Source organism: Pleurodeles waltl, chromosome 5, assembly GCF_031143425.1.
Source record: "Pleurodeles waltl isolate 20211129_DDA chromosome 5, aPleWal1.hap1.20221129, whole genome shotgun sequence".
NCBI classification, from domain to species: Eukaryota; Metazoa; Chordata; class Amphibia; order Caudata; family Salamandridae; genus Pleurodeles; species Pleurodeles waltl.
Genome location: NC_090444.1, coordinates 212,544,342 through 212,564,244, shown reverse-complemented (window position 1 = coordinate 212,564,244; position 19,903 = coordinate 212,544,342). Strand labels below are relative to the sequence as shown.

Sequence of the window (19,903 nt, the reverse complement as noted above, 5' to 3'; positions counted from 1 at the left end):
CCTAAAATGAAAGGATGGCAGAAACCAAGAATACTGGGGAATTAGTCATGAGGCGCTTCCTACAAGAATTTGTTTGCACTGTGCCTCAGATCCACATGTACCGTCCTTCTAGGTAGAAAAAACGGTATGGCCGCTCTTCGTGCATAAGGTAGAAAAACTGGTATGGCCGCTCTCCTTTTTCTAGGTGACCCCTATGATGAGCAAAGAACCAAGTACCTTGGAGCAACACGAGTGACCGTGTGCTATATGCTTGCCTGGTAATGGAGTCTACCATGGGAGAAGGTTGTGTTTGGTGACCGTGTCCAGCTCACTGCAATACTATGCTAGTTGTAAAACCAGTCTGCGCATAAGCAGTACCTTCTGGGTGTGGTGAACAGACTGTTTACTTAGGCTGAAGAAGAATGTGTCCTTGATGGCACTGAACTTTGTGGATGGAATGTGGCTCTATCGGAGGAACGGTAATGTAAATGTGATCTGGTGTCATTTGAGCATCAATGCGTTTTTACTTCTCTGCACCACGAAGCAGTGAGATGTAGAGCCGAATCGCCACCTTGACTCTGAAGTATACTCACAGAGGTGTATGTTACATAAAGTGGATCTGTGGTTGTACGTTTTATGAAGTGAGCAAGTCTACAGAGAGAAAATGTGAGCCACTAAATAGCAGGCTTATCATGAAAAACTGTAATAACTGAATGTTATTTATGAAACAGAAATTGCATATTTGTAATTTTTTTTTAACATACCTATGCACCAAAGTGCCCTGAAATGATTTTTTTTAATTAATAATCTGCAGGACCTCTATGTGGTGACCCCTTGTTAAACCAGATATCCAGGAAGCCATCTTCTTTCCAAGACCTGCATTTGCCTAGTGAGGGATTGAGGACAATCTTTTATGGAAAGTGTTGTCTCAGGTCTCTGGCTGTCGGTCTCTAAAAAGTATACAGATGTGGTTTGGCAAGTCTGTGATGTGGAAAGTGACAGTAACACCAAAAGAACATAGCAAACTTTTTTTTTTTTGTAAACCATATACGTTATTCAGTTGTCGTTTATACCATGACCAATGTAGAACATTTTAAAAAGCATAAAACCCTTATTGACAAGTTCAGTCAGTAAATTAGTAATGATACAAACAGAATAACCAGTCCTTTTTCCAACTTTCCTTTATTACTTTTATCTGGGGTAGCAATCATTGGTTGCAGTCACTTGCCACCACCCGCATTCAACAGAACAGGAATGCATATAGAAAAGATTTATGACTACAAACATGGCCATCATTGTCTCAGACAGTTGAGCCTGAGGATTGGCTGTCTGGGGAGGTTGCTCAAAGTCACCCAGCCCTAGACATGGATTGGAGTCATGCTGCAAAGCACCAGAACTATAAGCACAGACAAATGTCCACTTTCTGAAAGTGGCATTTCTCAGATAGCAATTTAAAATCCGCCTACACCAGTAAGCAGGATTTCTCACTGCCATTCAAACATACCAAACATGCCCATGCTACTCCTTATAGATCCCAATTTACCACTTAGACATATATAAGGGAATTCCCAATGCAAGCCTATGAGAGGAGCAGTACTCACTGTAATGAAAAACAAAATAAGCTGCTTGTTAGATTTATGTACTACCTGTCCTAGTAGTATGTCCTACCTTTTACATACACAGCACCCTGCCCATAGGGTTATCTAGGGCCAACCTTAGAGGTGACTTAGGTGTAGTAAAAAGAGTTCTGGCCTTGGCAAATAGTTTTACTTGCCAAGTCAATGTGGCAGTAAACTGTGCACGCAGGCACTGCAGTGACAGGCCTGAGACAAGATTGAAAGGCTACTTCTGTGAGTGGTGCAATCTGTGCTTCAGGCCCACTAGTAGCATTTGATTTACAGGCCCTTGGTATATGGTATACCGCTTTACAAGGGAATTACAGGTAAATTAAATAAGCTAAACTGGTGTAAACCAGTTATACCAAATTTGAGGGGAGAGAGTACATGCACTTTAGCACCAGTTAGCAGTGGTAAAGTGCCCAGAGTCCTAAAGCTTACAAAAAGAGTCCGAAATATAGGAGGAGAAAGGCAAACCGTTTGAGAATAACCCTGCAGAAAGGGCAATTTCCAACAGTTATGTTTGCACTTTTTTCCCTGTAAAAAAAGGAGTGCTTTAGGTCTTGTGAGACATGTTTGTTGCTTAGACCATTCCTTATTTGGTTTTGTGTTATTCACTTCTGTAAGAACAGAGAAGTGCTGCACACTGTAATGTGTCTTGTCATCTGGTCCGTTCACGCCTGTGTGGTCACAAACAAAACGTGTGACTTAATGAGAATTACATGACTTTGTACGATTAGATACAGACACTGGTGTCAACGAATGCTAGGAACTGGTCTTGGTGGGGTTTGTGCTTGTGCTACATGTAACCATGATGAACTGTAATAATGGATCTCATGAAGGCAGCAGGTGTCTACTACCCCTTCCTCTCCAGGGATCTATTGTAAACACCTGTGCTGACTCTGTCTAGCCTCTGCTTGTCCGCGCCCCTTAGTAACTCCTTTTAATACCATCGTCCATTCAAGGAGTTCCTGAAAGGGCTTTAAACATGCATACTTGCTGCACTCTGATGTCTTGCAGCAAGCACTTAATAAAACTATCATTGACAAAACCTATAGGTCTTACATTTGCTACAAGCCTTCTGGCTTTGCCAATGATTGTTTGTTTGGTGAATGACACAATAACAGACCAATGGATGAATAGAGTTGGCTGAGAGCCCCAGGTAAGTAAGTGCACTACACATAGTTTCAGTAAAATCATAAACCCTTGGCTAACTCCAGACCTAAAAAGGACTAGTAGAGAAAGTAGGTTGTGTTTTTATCTCGTACATGAAAACACATGTACACAAACTACACAGAAGGCAGCCATACCATATAGAGAGGATAGTTATTGTACACTTGTACACTATAGATAAGCCGATACTGCTCATGTGCGGTATGTGCGCGCACTCCATTAAGAAGTCTGATACAGCCTCCATTAGAAAGTGTATGTAGCAGTAATGACATCTGTTAGGTGGTATTAGGAGTAAAAGCTGGCATCGTTTGTGTGGGCATTGCATGTTGTGGGAAGAGTAATGATAGTATCAAGAGTGGCACTGACATCATGAGACCTGAGATTACTTCTGCTGCACAAGCAGTCTGCGCTCTTTTTAAACAACTATGTCATGATCCACCATCAAACCAAGACATTCGTTTGGTAGAACCTCCCATTGCTTCAGGTCACGGAAACAAGCCTAGAACGCACACTGTACCTAGCAACCGTACATCCAGCTCCATTACTCCTACTACTCAATTACAGGAGCTCTGGAAAATAACAAAGTCCCTCTAGTTACCTCTAAAAGAAAAATATAACCATGCTGTAAACCACAACACCAAAAAAAAACAGGGCCACGAATGTTAGCTTGCTTAGTCTTCAGTATTTGTGACATTTGTTTGCCATCGTTATTAGGGTCGAGTGTGCAAGCGATCTTGCCTGTTGTAATCTCTCTGTGGGCTTTCAACCATGCCCACTCTTGCTATACATTCTTTGGTATGCTTGTTTTAAATACTTCATTTTTATTGGTGCATTTTGGGAAATGTCCCTCCTTTGTGTGCTGAGTCACTAAGTGAACATTTTTGTTGGCCATGACACTACGCCACGCTTCCTCATGTGATGGCTTCTCCTCCGGTTTCGGTTTGTCTTTCATCCCAGCTGCGATCCTTTCTAGACATTCACGCAGGAAGCCAGTAACTCTCGCACTTAGGCTCATGGCAGCCGTGGCACTTTGAATTGTCTTGCTTATGTCAACTGTTTTACTTTTCATTTTCAATTTGTGGCAAGAAAAGTCCAGTGAGCGATTACCAAAGCTAATAGCTAAGTCGAGCAAACACGAGACCCGTTGCATTGCAAATGCTTGTTTCTGATGTAGTGGCACAGTAATGGGGGCAAAACTGGTATATTGGTGCAACGAGGGGGTCTGTGGCATGAACGTTGGCAAACCTTCATATTTTACGCCACAGAGTTGATTGCCCTCATTGTTCTATATTGTGCAGTACAATACTGATATAAGCAAGGTGCACTAATCCATGCATGCAGATCAACACAAAATTAATTAATTAAAAGCTTTGCTTTGTATTGATGTCGTATACATGCAGACTATCTACATACAAGAACCATTTCCCTCAAAAACACAAACGCAAAATACATTTGTGAGTGTAAATTCTGCGAATAGGCGCAAAGTAGCTCTAACTGGGTCCTAATCCCCCTTATGATGCAAAGAGCCACAGGAGACCCTTCACCCACTCGCCCCTCTGTTGATTAGTGGCTTTCTTTTGGTCTCCCTCTCAATAAGTCTCCCCCCCCCCCCCCCCCACCCCCTGTGCGCGCAAACCGAAACTCTTTCCCCCCCCCCCCACGCAAACTGAAACACTCCCAAATAAAGTTTGATAAATGATGTGCTTTTGCTCTTTAATAGCCTGATCCCGAGCAAGAGTTGAGGGGGGGCTTTTTCATTTAAAGTTTTTGAGCCTAGAACCTGTGCAGCGTGTCATTCTCTAGAGTCTTCCGTATTGCAGTTTCTCGATGACCTGCTCGCTGCCCACTGTCTGCGGCGAAGTACTCCTTCGTTTGTGTCTCCTCTGCAGCTCCAACCTCTGCATTAGTGTGCACATTTAAACAGCACTGACATTTGTAGGGGCGAGTCCATTTTTTTTTTTTTGTCACAGCAAACAGCAACAGAGAAACTTGAATACCCGTGAGCTGCTCAACAGAATGGACACCATCTTAGGATAAACTGGAATAAGAACCCTTGCTTCCCAAGTTGCAGAGTTTGCTCTGGCCCTCTGTAGCCAGTGCTAGGCTCAGTGCTTTAAATGGTCCGGTACTGTCCGGCACTTTATTTTGAGAAGGAGAGTACCTGCACTTCTCAGGAAAAACGTAATAATTTTGATTAGAGAGTACTGGCAGTTCTCAGAAATAAGCATGTAGTGTGGCACAGAGTACCTGCACTTCTACTTTTCCATTTCAAGCACTGGCCAGGCTCATGGACAGAAAACTTCTGCTAGCCGTTGTATACTACCGATCAGATTTAAATCCCCTTGATCATCGATGGTCAGGAGTGCAGAAGATACCAGACCAGGCAACAGATCTACCTGACAGATTCAAGATGGATTGAAAGAGTCCATTAAGACCCTTAACCGTTAACAACACACTAAGACACACCTTTCCCTAGCTTTGCTTTCCACACCAATATTTAGCCTCTTAATTATTTATTAAATTTTTTATTCGAGATTATTATTATTATTTTTTTAATAAAAGCATTTCAGAAGCCATTTGATCTACTCAGACCAGACTTGTTTGAGTTATGTGGTCCTAATGCAGACATGACTGTGCTCAGTGATGGAAGCCTACAAAGCTGCATGTGGCAGACATGTTGCATGAGCAAAACAAGTGTGCACTACAGAGGAATGTGTGCTGGATTCCTGCAACTGAACGCCCCATGTTCCCCGTGCGACCTCATGTGTGATCTGAGCAAACAGACTGATCCAGCACTTGCTGGGACTGTACTGTGGGAGAAATGTTTAGTGGGTGGAGAATTCTTGCGCATTTGATTTCCATTCCATACTGCTCCAGGGGATATATACTAGTCATACGGGGAAACTGGAAGAAGGGTGTCCCCAAAAACTGTATATGGTAGGTAAACATTTGAAATTTTATTGTGGGATTTCAGCTTGCTGCAAACTGAATGCAGTGTTAAGTAAAATCCCATTGAGAGCACTATGTTCCCCATAATCTTGTATTAGCCTCACTTGATTAATGTATCAAAAAACTGTATAACCGGGTTATTAGTTGAGGTGGGTGAGAGCCCCACTCAAGTAATAAACATAATCTTTGTGAATATGAACCATAAAAGTCACTAAATAAACCTGTGCTTAATAATCTTGCAGTTTGGCACAAAACAATCCAGCTAATTAAGGAGGCAATGTGTAAATTATTTATGCAGCACTCAAGCAGTAATAAAATGAAAACACAAGTAAAATCCCAAACCAAGTAGAGTAATTTTTAAATAATAAAATGACAGCAAAACGACAAATCCAATAAGTAGAACCAGACTTACATTTTTTTTTTTTTTTTTAAGTTCCTGGTAAAATTGGCTCCAAAACCCATTAAGTGCCACCTGCAGATATCTGGTTGCTCTGCCCTGGGTCAAAGACCCAAGTGCAAACAGACCACAATGGAGTGGAGTTTGAATTCAGGGACCAGGTTTGTCCTAGTGAAGAGTTTACCTACTCTCTGTGCCACCCGAGGTGCCTTTGCTAGTGCTTCGCGTTGGTGGGGGCTGTAAGGAGATCGTTGTCGGCACCAGGAGGCTGCTGCTTCACATTGGTGGGTGATTGCGGTTTGGTGTGAAGAGCAGATTGGGGTCAGAACTTCGAGTTGGCGGGAGGTGCAGTGATCGTCACTGACATGAACTGGCTAGAGGCCATGAAGAGCCCCAAACATCTGTTTTCGCCTGTAGTTCAGTTTTGAAGCAGGAGGAGTAAACTGATTCTAGCCAAGGATCCAGGACCTGGGAGCGCACCTCTTGGGGATCAGGACTGCCTCCAGAGGCCAGCAGCAGGACTCTGGCAGGTCCAATAATGCTGGACAGTTGCAGGGAAGGTTTCTGGAAGTTTGTTGTGTCCCTGTAGCTGAAACAGGAGATCGGCTAACTTACTTTTGGTGTAACTCCTGGGGATCCTGCGTTCAAGGCCAGTGGAGCCAATCTTGCTGCTTCAGAAAGGAGGGCAGTCTTTCTTCTGAATCTTCCACTGGTCTAGGAGGGTTCTCATGAGTGGTTGTGAAGGTGACCTTCTTATACCCAGTGCCGGAGCGTGGGTGGGTGATTTCCCCCTTTATCTACACCTGCCCACTTTCCTGGGTTTGGCTTCAGTCTGTCTAGGAGGACGCAGGCAGACCTAGGTGTGAGCTGCTTTTGTCTGTGGCAGGGTAGTTAGCCTTAGAAGTCAGAAAGGGGGGGGGGTGGCACAGCCCTCACTCTTTCCTTTCTACCTCAGGAAGGGTTGAGTACATTTAGACCTATCAAAAGATTTATTTGGCAGGTCAAAATGGCAGTGTAAAACTGCACTACTGGCTGCAGTGGCAGGCCTGAGACCGGTTTTGCAGGGCTACTTTAGTGGTTAACACAGTTAGTGTTGCAGCCCACTAGTAGAATTTAACTTGCATGCCCTAGGCACATGTAGTGCCATTTTGCCAATAAAGGTATATCAATTGTACCATGTTATAGGGCAAGAGCATAAGCTCTTTACCACTAGTTTGCAGGGGTACAATGCACAGAGTCCTCAAGCCAACAAAAACAAGTTAAGCAAAAATAGAGGAGTGAAGGAAAAACCGTCTGGGGGAATACCATGCCATGAATGTCTGGTCTACCAAAAACTATTTCAGTGAACATAGGAAGGGCTCTTTTAAGAGGAAGTGTGCCTCTTTGCCCCTGTGCTAAGCTGCATGGATGCAGCCTTTTATGTGCGTTCTGGCTTTTCCAGATCAAAGGAAAGAAGGTAAATGTGCTTTCAGAAACGCATGCAAGCCTGTTCACATAAGCACCTGAACTTCTGAGAATAATCCTTGGCCACTTATCTGTTTTCCCAGAGTCGTACAAAACCAGTCCAACTGCGCGTAAAAATCCCAAAGGATGCAAAACCCACACAATGATGACGAAAAGGTGAACAGTTATTCATCCTCCAGTTTGGATTGTGTGGGTCCAAGTTGAAGTGTGAAGGTCGCCTGCTTATTGGAAAGGCCGGGACTGCCACGTGTTTCGGAATACCCTCTCGGGTTCTGGTGTGCTGCACCTGCATTGTACGTTAGCAAAGCTTGGTGAAAATACTTCCTCCATACGGTAGCCAGAACGCAATTGCTATTGGTTGTTTTTTCGAGGTACAGTCCCACTGTAGTCAGTACACTAAACTACATGCACATTCAGACGTGGTCGTGTCCCAAAAGTAACGGTTCAGCCTCCATTTTCAGTCTACGTCCATTCTGTATTGGAGCTCAAACATTTCTCTCTTGTTGGGTCGCCCCAGCTCGAGTATTTTGCAGATGGTTGATGGAGTTCCCTTGTCTTCCTGGCGGACGGCATGATGTGTAGGTTTTTTTTGGGGTGGGGGGAGGGTGTTTTTTTTTTTTTTTTTTTCCCTCTTCAAGCTGAGTTTTCGCGCATGAAGTAAAGTCTGGACGCGGACTTTTCTCATTACTGCCACTTGCATAGAGGTGACCTGGCCCACCAGGCGCATGCTGACTGTCCGGCCTGGTCCCTTTCATCCTGTTCAAGACCGTAGACACCGAGGGGACCCTTGCGACATAACACCCTGCGCGAGATCTAGATGCATCGGAACAATGCTCACAACCTCAGCATGACGCGGGGTGCGGCAGTGCCTGCCTTCGCTCCTCCGGGCTGGCACTCTGGAGGCCTCCTAGGTTAGACGGGGGGATGAGGCGGGGTATTTATTGTATATATATGCTCGTGGGCCAAAACAGGCGTTTGAATGGCGAATCAATGAACGTTGATTTTCTGCCTTGCATAGTAAAACAAGGGTTTAATTAACGTGTTTGTCTCTTTAAGTGACCACATTTTGGCAGTGTCGACGCCTTGTGTGTACAACCGCACACATCTCTCTGAATACAAATGGCTGCCCGCCAGGTGAACGAGTGTGCTATGGTGTCTGCTGGCCTGTGTTCAGCACAGATGAAGAAGTGATGGCAGAGGGCTGCCTGGAAGCTGGCCAACGAAAACAAACCCTGTGACCAGGTGTTCTGAGCGCATCGATCGGTCTGCAAATAGATAAGCAGTTGCTGGTGTGATTTAAAAAAAAAAAAAAAAAAAAAAAAAAAATCGATGGGTTTGCTCAGCTTCTTACTTTTAATAGACGTGTGCGGAGGCTCTTTGCAGGATGCATTGCCCTTGGGTGACTTAGGTTTTTGGCTTTGGATCACCATAATAGTTTTCCATTTGCCAAACGTTTAAACTGCATTTTATACCAACATATGGTATCCATATTTATTGCCAATTTACTTCCTAATAAGCTTTATGGCGCACTGTACAATAAAACATGCAATAGCAGTAACATTTATGGCGAACGCATTATGGGCAAAGTTTTCATATGTCTTTTAAATAACTTTAAAAAACAATCTAAATAGTGCATATTTGATCGCGCTCTGGACACTGGAAGCCTAAGTCATCTCTTTCAGAATTAAAACATCCGGCCTACCAGCAATCGGTTATTATATCTCATCGGATAACTAGGTGGGCGGAGTATGTTTAGTTGTTCAGGTTACCTTGGATGAAGCGCCCTTTTTAGGTCTGGTCGACAGCACATCACTTGTCTACCTTATGTGTTTAACGGATAAACAGCTTTAAAAACTGCTTCGGAGTTGTGGTTTGGGCTAAACCCGCATGTTAAAAATCCCAACTACAGCATTGGATGGAAAGAAGTTGTGTGCTTCCACTGAAAGAGTGCGTAGATTGAGCTTTAATGCCTTGTTGGAAAGATTATTCGCAGTACGATAGGGCTCAGTTGGTTATTGTGACAAGTTTATGATGCCATATGTCAGATGCAATCAGTCTTATCTGTTTGTTGTGTGAACGCACATCAAAGGCAGTAGTCCTCACATATTTATTGTGAAAAGCATATGTTAAAAGTAAACCAATAGGCCTTTAAGGGTAGTTGGCTATTTCAGTGCAATAAAACGTACACAGGTTTTCTGTTGCATAGAATATTTCTTTTAAGTTTATACATACTGTTTTGTGTGTGCGTTCAAGTACGTTGTATATCTGGCCTAACCTCTTTAGCTGTTTGTCGGAATCGTGTAAATAAAAAGAAAAACATCCGAAAAATTGATATATATACATCTATAGAGGGGCTTTGGGTTAACCTTTGTCATCCATTGGTCTGTTTTGAGTCATTTGCAATTTATTTTCCGCTAATGACGGTATATAGCATGGGGCAGTTGGACAGTTGACTTCAGGCAGTGTGCTCTTTTGCTCTGTAAGTGACTGCCTGTCACCTGAAAACTCTGTGCATCCACCTGAAGTGGATTGTGCGTCTGTTTTATGGCTGAGTCACTCCTTTAATTTTCAACTTTCTCCGTTTTAAGAGGCCCCTTTTTAACCTCTTTCCTTGTCTTTTTTCCTACTTTTTTTTTTTTTTTTTTTTAGGTGTAACATGCCTTTCAGCTCCCCAGAAACTGCTACCAGGCTACTCTGATATTTTTTTTCTACAGTGTGCTACATCCTGCGTGGGCACAGCTTCTAAACTGTGCGTCTACATTGTCCATGGTGTATTATTGGTTAATCATTTCCAAGATGGTCACCATACTTGGGATCAACATTTGAGCCATCTTGTATCCGTACTACCGTGATATGCAATACACAATACCATTCCACGATGGCCTCCTAATGCAAGGTTTCCTGGGCGTCGATATTCGAGTGGCATTGTACACTGTTTGCCTTTGTTTTTCTATTTTAAACTGGCAGCCACGTTGTTTCTAAATGTGCCAATAAAAGCAATCATGAATCAGTGGGTGGATGAATGAATACATTAGTGCACTGCCAAATTTAAGAATGCATATATAGTGTTGTAATTGATACATTTACCTAGCGCTTACTATCCCTGTGTGGTTCACTCAAACGCTTGCATAGGCTGTATGGTTGGAAGTGTATTACTTTTGTTTCTATGGGGAACCTGTTTCCATGTGGTAGGTGAGGACCTCTGATGCGTGGTTATGATGATGTGGGGCACAGCGCTTAGTGTGATGGATGAAGTGTGAGAGAGTGGCACGTAAAGTATGGCTTTCAGTCAGCTGGCAGTTGAGTAAACTCACTAGTGACTGTATCCGGTGCTGAGCACCGGCACTTATTTGTGAGGGCCAGCGCTTATTCTTCTGCCTCAGGCATTTGCTGCGAGCAAAAGACACATATGGGAAAGGCGGATTGAAGGTAAAAACGTCACAAAGAGAGAAAGTAGAACACTGCGAGAGTGAGCTGAAGGGGCAGGGAGTGGCTTTAAATGGATTGGAGAGGCCCAAAATGGCTTCAGGATTACGCTGCCTCAGTATTCCGTGCTCGCACGTTTAATTGCTGCAGCCGCGTGTTTGAGGAGGGCTTTGAGCACCGGCACCTTTTTATTTACAAATTAAGCACTGCTGTAAAGGCACTTTCGGTTTGTGGGCACGAGTTTTGGCTTGCTTGTTTACATGCTGATTAAATGAATCTTCAAAGTTGTTGACTTAATAATTGTCACGGCAGAAAGTGCACTTGAACCTGCCCGTGAAAAAGTCCATAAAACAAAAACTGCTCCTAGTCTGTTTCAGAGTTCTGATACCCTCGTGGTATGAGGACAGAAGTCGTGAGGGCTGGCTTTGATGATACTCGGCCTGTTGAAGCGTGAGTGAAAGGAGAGGTGCCCTGTGTTTGTGCTCAGCACTTCTTGAACTTTTCAGATTGAGTTCCTCTGCGTCAGTGCACGAGACCACGGTAATTACCACGATGCGTCAGTGCGCGGGACAGGGAAGTAGTCGAGCTCTGGAGTTGTTGCAAGCATCGCCGCCTTCCTGGGAAGCAGTAGTCTTGTAGGAACAGTGCACCCCAACTTCCGTGTCGGGACCACTCGGGCATTAAATGCAGGAACCCCGGCCCCGTTTCAGCCTACGAAGCTGACCCTGCAAGGCCTCCGCTCGAGGCCACCTCGGCGAGGCACGAGGGGCGCGGACAGCGCGTGACCGCGCGCGCTCCTCCCGCAGAGGCTGCTGTCCTCACAGTACTCGGCGCATCCCCCAGATGACTCACCCCGCCATCGCCAGCCCCCTCCGTGCTGACTCCGAAGCAGAACCGATGAGGGAATGTGCTGCTGTTAGACCGCAGGCCACAAGCCCCTCACACAGAAAATAACACGGCCATGTATTTAAAAAAAAAAAAAAAAAAAAAAACTGACTTCCTATGCAATTTCTAGTCTGATTTACAACTTTTCCATGGAATTCTTTTGTTCCACTTTCCTTCTGAAGGGTGGGAAGCAGACTGAAACAGCAAGCGTGTTGGCAATTCTACGTTTTCTTTGTTCGTTCGCTTAATTATCTGAAGAACTGACGTGTCTTGCGAGAGCGGTAAAAGTAGAAACAAGTAAATGATACATTCTTCAAGGAAACCTAAGGACTGAATCAAATCTATCTGGCTGTGGCTGGTGTAGGAGGTTTCCCCGTGATTGGAGGGAGGGAAGTGTCGTGCAACCGTTTGAAGCCGGGCCTACTTTCTTCAGCGTCGGGTTTGGGCTAGATCATCTAAAAGTGTTTTTGCGCCCGACCGCTCTTTTTTTAAAATATAACTCCCTTGCACGTTTAGAAATCGTCCTGTGTGTGGAATCAATGCCACAATAGAGGAGGAGGAGGATGGGGTCAGAGAGGATTGAAAGATTGCCACAGAGGACTTTCTGCGCTCACGTACAGTGCCCTCGGCCTCCTCATGAGTGGCTTCCACCGTCACTTCCAAACTCGTGAGTGTATGAGCCGGGTGTTGGCAGGGACTGCCCTCGGCTCTCACGAGGCCTCAGTTGCAGAGTGTGATTCCTCCAGCCCTTGGGGCAGCGATGAGTGTGCGGCCGCCATTACAGCGGGTGCTTGTCCCTTCTTGGGTCTGCTTAGGATGTCTGCACAGTACACCGTCCACGCGCACAGCTACTTTCTGTGCACATACACCAGAAGAATGAAGACTTCACTAAAACATGAATCATAAACAGTGTGGGTGGGGGGGAGGGGGTGCTGTGTGTGGGTGGTGGGGGGTGCTGTGTGTGTGTGTGTGTCTTCCCGTCTAAAAAGCTGTGGGGGCGGGGAGCGGTCATGTGTTTAGGTGTTGCATAGCAATCCAATAAATCTTATGGAATGGGCCAAGATGTGTAACGTAATCAGTGACTACAGATAACGTAATGGAACAGGTATGTCATGTTTGACTCTTAAAAGCTGAACGGAGCAGGGGAATGGCAACTTACTGGAAAAGTCCTATAGTCCTGAACCCCACTAACAAGATGGTGTGCGACACAGCAGAGCGTTCTGGGTGACTGGTGGAAGCGGGGCAGGCAGAAGCACCGCCTAGAGCTCCTGAGGGGAGTCCCAGTGCTCTGTGCTGTTGTGCCTGGAAGGATCCTTAAGGCTGCTTAGGCCAGGCAGGAGTTGGTCTCAGCATGGTGCTTTGGCAGAGCGGGGAGGGGAGGGGGATTGGGGGGCGAAACTGGTCCGAGGGAACCATGATGGCAACCTGCTTCCTTCCTCTTTCCCCAGCCAGCACACACGGTTGCACACAGAATGCAGAGAGTGGACCTGTCTGTTGCAGTTCCAAGAATGACCCCTCAGGAGGTGTGGTTGGCCTGAAAGGCACTAACTTTAGAGTAGCTTCAGGGACGGAGGAGAAGGGGGTGTTGTGTAACCAGAATCTTCCTCTGCTTTCCTCTGGGATGTAATCGACAGCGGTACCACAAGTGTTCTTATTACCTTGTCCAGCTGTATAGAATAATCTGCATTTTAGTTGGTTTTACATTTCAGAAGTAGTGGTTTGGGGTTATGTTTTTAGGATGTGAAATCCTCCCAGTTTCACCCTGCACTTTGAGGTGACATGGGAAGGCTCTCAGGAAACCCCTCCCTGTGTTACTTAGTCCTGCCTGCTGATTGTTGATTCTTGGCTGCTGGCTGCATTTAGTGGGAAATAAACTAATATGTTTAGTCTGTTTTCTGTGGGATTACACTCTGAGCGATCATCAAACCAAGGGAGACAAGTGAAATTAGTGCCTTCAGATTGCTGGACACAACTGTCGGCAGGAGTTCCAAATCCCTCCCTTTCAACCTGCCCCTGTCAATCAAATCAGCCTTGTTTTTCTTGGGTACATATTTGCCTTTTACTGATCTTTGTTCATAATTCTTGTCCTCCATGGCGGACACGAGAAAGGTGTTCATAGTTCTACCTCTTATTTTGCTATATGCTGCATGGACCTGGACTTGTCAACAAATCTGTAGTGATTGGCAGGCAGCAGCGCTCTATTAAACAACCAAATAAACAGTTCAAGCGCTGGGAAGCCGTAATTTATGTAGCGTATATGCTTTCTATTCAGTGTTTGTGTAGCACCAAGAAAACGTAAGTAGGTTGGGCGTGGTACTTACCAGTTATTTAACAATGTCGTGCAGCCTGATAGTTTCTCGAGAGTGGTAATTGCTGACCAGTGCTGGGCTGCATACTATCCAAGGGGAGCGCCACAGAATATGCCAAAAACATTAGGATAGATTGTCCTGTGGGCACTAGAAGGAGGGTGAGCGCATCTATCTGGGATGTGCTCCATGTGAGATTATCCAGAACATGAGTTACCTTGACGGTCTCTGCTTTGGAGCTCGTGTTTTATGTGCTCTGTTACTTATATTATTGAGATTCCGATTCACGGTTTGCCTCACAGACTGGGCCCAGATGGATGCATTTACTCTGAGTTTGGCTTACCTAAGATGCTGCCAGAAAGGATTCATGAGGTAAGGTGGTGGAAGCCACGCCTCTTTGTGAAGGAAGGATGTCCCTGGAGGCCATTTCTTGGCATTGAATCGTTTAACTACCCAGAGTTTATTTAAATGGCTTCTGTGCGCTTATAACCGAGCACTGTTAGTTAAAGGTCTGCAAATGTGGCGAGACCGCTCCTTTAAACCCATCTTTCTTCTCCCTGACTTTCCAGCACACTTTTAGTCTGCACCGTGACAGAAAAGACACCAAATGGCCTCCACGTGCTTTGCGCAACGCACTGTTCTTGCTCGAGCAGCACATATCTGGGATCTGACGCTGTTTTTTATGATACTTGTGCACGAGTCCAGTGTCGTTTTTTTTGGTTTGTTTGTTTGTTTGTGGGTGCCTCCTGTCGATGGGGAATTGATGATTTCAGGAACCTTTGCAATGTTGATCAATTGTGATCCCACTTTCTGACACGGATAGCTAGTTCCTTTCAATTAACGAACGCATGTAGGCTTTCCGTGAATCAGCATAGACTCTCTCTTCTCTGAAAACACTTCACAGATTGTAGTGCCTTGATCACACCAGATCCAGGCTCAGGCTTACCCGCACCAGACCCAGGACAAGCTTTTCAAGGATGGACCTTTGCAAGTGTAATGTCACTTCCTACCACCCGTCTGGTACACCACCACATCCTACACAAGATTCCAGTGCAATTACATGCTACCAGCCCCTGGTCAGCAACTCTTTGGGCTGATGACTCTTATTGTATGTGGCATTTTTCACTGTAGCACAGGCTGGTTCCAGGATAACACAGTATTGTACACATGCTGCTCCCGGAGCTGCCCATTAACTTCTTACTACTAAAGTATGCTTGGAGTTTGGCTCGTTCCAGTGTTTGCCTCTCACCCTCACTAAAATATGCATTACTTACATTTTGGAGTGCTGGCACACAGCATTCTGCTGCCCTTGTGCCTAAGCTGGTGAGTTCTGATTTATTATTTGCAAGTCTATCTCTCGCACGCCCTCACCCATCACCCCGCTAGGTGTTACATTTCATAACGAACCTCGGTGCTCATCATGCACAGCATGGGAACAGTCCCCATATAGACCAAAAAAACCACACCCTCCGTGCTATACACCCTACACAGTATAGCTTGTTACCAGTCAGACTAAGCGCTTCAGCACCCCACATAGGGGTAGTAAGCGCTATACCATTGCATCGGTACACTCTGTGTGGCCATTTTCACTTGGGTTCTTTGCAGCATTTGCCATTTGTCCCGCACTGAACGATGCATGGCTCTTTGCAGTCTTGGCATTACTTCCATTATCTACATTGTACCGTCCACAAGTAGTGACTGAGCTGTCCGATATTAAATGTTGTTTAGTTTTAAACGTTTCTACTTCAGTCCTTTAATAGCCCTGTTCTCAGTGCATAAGGTTTTCTTGCTTGATATCCCTGGTATGTTGACAGCAGCTTAGGTTTCATAAAGATTAGTAATGCATAAAATATAAGCTAATTTGATATTGAAATGTTCATACAGCAGAGGGATGGCTTAAATCTTCTGTTTGGAGCAGTGCGAAAATTAATATTTATCACTATGTACGGAAAAGAAAATATCCATATTAAATGTGACAGATAAATCTAAAAAGGTATATAAAAGCAGAAACATCCACAGTACAGGTTTCCAAAGTTGCTACAGCACTGTGCGTAACGATTAGCTGTTGGCGCTCTCCCGTAAGCCTGTCCCATGAGGCATCGCTGGACTACTGTTATGTGTTTTTATGCAGCCTTGACAAAATCCAAGGGGTCTATTGTGGGTGCTTCAAGACCAGGCAACTAAGGCAGTCAAACTGCTAAATTGGCGCACGTGGCCTCGATACTTAGGCAGTGACATTGGAATCTAGTCAAAGCCCGAATAACCTTCAAACGGATTACACTCCTCTGCTTGGAAGATTGTGTTCGCAGCAGGCTACAAGGAATGGAGGATCCAGTTGGATCAACCACACCTCGCATCACAGGAGGAAGGGCTGTTGACTGGTCCTAAAGTGACCTGACTATCTGTTGCAGTGTTGGATAATCTCTTTATTGTGATTGGCAGCTCTCCCTGCTCTTTCATCAAAGCCCCTCCAGGGTGGTTAAGACCTACATAAGAAGGGGTGCAGTTAGGTTGTGACAGCTCCGCTGCTGTTGGCAGTAGGAACTTTAAAACCAACCCTGTCTCCATAGTGACATGACATTAGCTCCTGCAAAGTGCGTTGTCTGACCGGGTACGTGGTACATTCTGCCCATTTTCCTGCTTGTATTTCAGAGGTTCTCTTTTCGTTTTCAAAGTGCAATCTTGCCTCATGAAATGAGGTAGCCATTTTGATCCAATAAGCTAACCGAGGCACGCCAAGAGTCGGTGGGGTGAGTAACCTCAGCATTGGAGGCTCGGAGTGTCTAGTTAATACTCCTCCATTGCTTTATTTCTTAGTACCTCAGTTAGGTTTGTTTTTGATAGGATACTTTTTGTTGATATTATCTCCGACAGTTTAGTAGGATAACAGTGGAAGTTGTACATCAACCTCAAGTGGGATTATATTGCCATACTTACAGGGCTGTAGTACGTGCCCCAATTGCAGCTGCCTGCCTGACAACCCTGAGCGTAGTTTGTGGAAGGCCGGGGCTCTCTCCCTGTAGGATGCTGGCTCGGATATAGCAAGACACAGACACACACGTGTATCCACAGGGCCTTCTGGATGATTAAATGACAACCTGGGGCAGTATGGCAATCTGACTATTTCTGAGGATTCAGTTAATTCACTAGCTCAGTACTTTGAGGCCACTGAGTTTGCCCTTGACTTATAAACTAATGCATTTGAGGTCCATATAGATTTACTACAAACCCTTCCCTCTTTGGTGCTTTCTATTGAGGGAATCTGGGTCCCCTTTAGTTTACCATTAAAGAAAAATCTAAAATTGTAGCCCCTGTTTGTTCATGTGCCCCTGTTGTAGTTAAATTGGCCCTATTGAGAGAGACGTTACTTGTTCTTCTCTATGGTTTAAAAAAAAAAAAATGAGCATAATATCAATTGAAGACTCCTGTTGCTGAAGTTGACTTACTTGGTGCCTCGTGTTATAACACCTTGATGGAGGAAGCTTCGGGGGAGTCCACCCTTGGTTAAAGTCAACAGCTAATAGTGGCTGCTAATTTTCTTTTAGGGGTATTTGGGGGGGGAGGGGGTTGTAGGGTCTGGAGGGTGTTCAGCCACCCTACATGACAAAATCATGTATTGGTACAGACTAGCTGATGTTCCAGCAGCAGGATTTTGGTGTTTGGTGGTCTTGAGAGCTACTGATAAACTATGGCTTTGACATTAGCTGCTTGGAAGCTAACAGTCTTTCCATCTATGGAGTAACACCAACTGGTAAACTGCGATGGCAGCTGAAAAAGCAGAAAGAATACCTCCAAAAGGACAGATTCTCCCAGAGGACTCCAAGGCTAGGAGTGCCACTTTTCAAGTCTGTAGAACCCACACAGATCACAACAAAGAACATCCCTGCCTGGTAAAAGGTATGATCTTCAGCAACTGGACTGGGAGCTTTCTGGCTGGAAATGAGAGGGGAAGTAAGCTCTTTAAATGTGAAAGTAGAAAACGGTGTTGCAGAAGATTCAGAAGGAGATTGAGGGGTGACCGTCCTAAAGCTCAACGCATGGAACAGAAGGGCCAGTCACCAGGAACAGCTATTTGGTGTGACAGGAATCCCCAGACCAACAAAACCGAGTCCTTTAGGAGAACTTTCAGGACGGTCCAGAAGAAATAACACCTGGATCCCTAGGAATTCAACCAGGCTTGAATAGCTTCTTTTTCGGCGCTGTGTAGAAGAAATGCTGCAAATATTTCTATGCCGATGGGGGTGCCCCTCCGCCTTTTAGAATAGTTCAGCTGAACTATTTGCATAGCGTGGTTGGGGCATGCTGCGTGACTTATTGGCATGGGTTCACTGCTTCTCAATAGCAATGCCGATCACTGAGAGCAGAAGGAGAAAGAGTTTAGAAAGGGTATCATATGAAGTTATATGAGAGGGGATCTTACTTCCATGACTCAGCATAAGGAAAGTAATCGAGAACTCATCACAGACTCCTTGGAAACTGATCTTATATGAAGCAAGAGTTCCTCACTCTAAATCATGAGCCACAAAGGTGTGGCCTAAAACACAAGATTAAAGACCGACCCAGAAGCCATTATGCCACGTGCAAGAGAAAGCGAGGAACGTGTTCTGGGAAAGATCTGTTTAGCATTAAGAGTTTCTTGTAACACCTGTGCTGTGTCAGCACCTAGAGGAGTGAAAACGAAAGATGTCTCAGCAGCCTACGAAATTATACCAGCTATTGCCTACATGTTGGATGATTGTTGAAAACAGTTGAGCTTGGTTAGGCAATGACCCAGTGGAATGCCAGCTGGGGCAGGGTGGATGGGGGTTGTCAACCACACAAGACTCTGAAGGGAAGAGATGCAATCTCAAGAGTGTGAGGAGACCTGTGAGACAGCTGGCTCTTATTTTAAGGTCTGAAGGAGGACTATGTGCAGAGAACCAGGCTTCAGTAGACAATTGGCCTTACTTATTAAAAAAATGTGTGGTAGCAGCTGGGGTTTAGTTTTGTGGTTTGGTTTGATTTGAGGAGCATAGCTGGTGTGAACTACTCATGTACTGCATACAAGAGAAAGTGGGGTTGGGAAGGTAAAGGAGTACCAGAACAATCTGAACCAACTATGAGAAAAGCAATAACTCTTCATGGTTTAAACAATCACCTGTTTGCCGCTTTATGAGAGTCCAAGGGGGATGTCCGCCTACTTTAGGAGGCTCATCCACCGAAGAGGGAAGGCATAGGTTAGTTTGTATGCCTTACCTCAACAATAGTGTGCTTCAGTGGCTGCTGAAGGTGGCCAGGTGTAGGGTGTGGGGGGTGGATGATTAACCATCTTTCTAGAGCTACCACCCGCATTTACTACCAGGATTCCTTAAACTAACAACCAACACAGATTCTATAACCTGTCTAACACAGACAAGATGTGGTGTATTTCTTATCTCTGGCCCCCCTTAACAGAATTTATGAATTAACAAACCATAGAACTTCACTTATCGCATGCATTCAGATAATCTCTCAACTCCAACAAAATCTGTGAACTCTCCCCCTGGCGCTCTCACACACATTACACAAAAGCCATAGAGCTGGCAAAGTTTTGTTGACCCAACATCTCCTTTGTGTCTTCACGTAGCCAATCCTCTCCTGAGTCAGCAGAACACCTCAGCCAGAACAAACCATAATGTACAGAACACATTTCTTCAAACATGTTAATCAAGCCATATCCTACTCGCATG

General features: G+C 44.9%; 1 protein-coding gene across 2 annotated transcripts in view; it reads left to right on the top strand.

The window, feature by feature from the left end:
- VASH2 (vasohibin 2) overlaps positions 1 to 19,903 on the top strand; it is a 129,940-nt gene that overhangs the window by 48,947 nt on the left and 61,090 nt on the right. The window lies entirely within an intron of this gene.